Genomic DNA, 773 nt, shown 5'->3' on the forward strand with positions numbered 1-773 from the left:
ATATATATATATGTGTGTGTGTGTGTGTGTGTGTGTGTGTATAACATACATATATAAATATATAATATAACATATATATATATATACATATATATATGTATATATATATGTTAGTCTCCAGGATGGAGGAAATCAATAGCATTGAATGAATGAGATGGAAGGTAGCCAGAATTGATGACTGGTATGTCAACTACAGAAATACGGAAGTTTTTATATAGATAGATAGAAACATAGGAGAGAGAGAGAGAGAGAGAGAGAGAGAGAGAGAGAGAGATTGGAGATAGATAGATAGATAGATAGATGATAGATAGATAGATAGATAGATAGATAGATAGATAGATAGATAGAGGATAAATAGAGGGTACATATAGACATAAAGAGAGAGACACAGACATGGAAATAAAATGAAAGCTTGATATTGGAAATAATATTGATATCTGTGAGGAAGAACTTTATTGGGACTTACCACAAAAGACGGTAGTAGGCCTCAGAATCAGGTCTGAACTGAAGGAAGCTCTGTTAAAAAAAAAAAAAAAAAAAAAAGCCTTTTTTATGAAAATTCCACCAAATAAATGAGCCTTCCTGTAACTTGAATGCCCTTTCTTCTGTTTGACTTTTAGATTTGGACTACTGATTAATCTAAAGGTTTTGTCCCTTCACAGGGTCTGGCCCATAGTGTAACATATCTGCCCCTGGCTCCTTTTCTATCCCCTATAAGGCCCTGCTTTCTGGAATCCTTTTGCTCTTCCTTAAGCCTGATTTTAGCCTTTGCT

The sequence above is a fragment of the Mastomys coucha genome, unplaced genomic scaffold (assembly GCF_008632895.1).
Source record: "Mastomys coucha isolate ucsf_1 unplaced genomic scaffold, UCSF_Mcou_1 pScaffold12, whole genome shotgun sequence".
NCBI classification, from domain to species: Eukaryota; Metazoa; Chordata; class Mammalia; order Rodentia; family Muridae; genus Mastomys; species Mastomys coucha.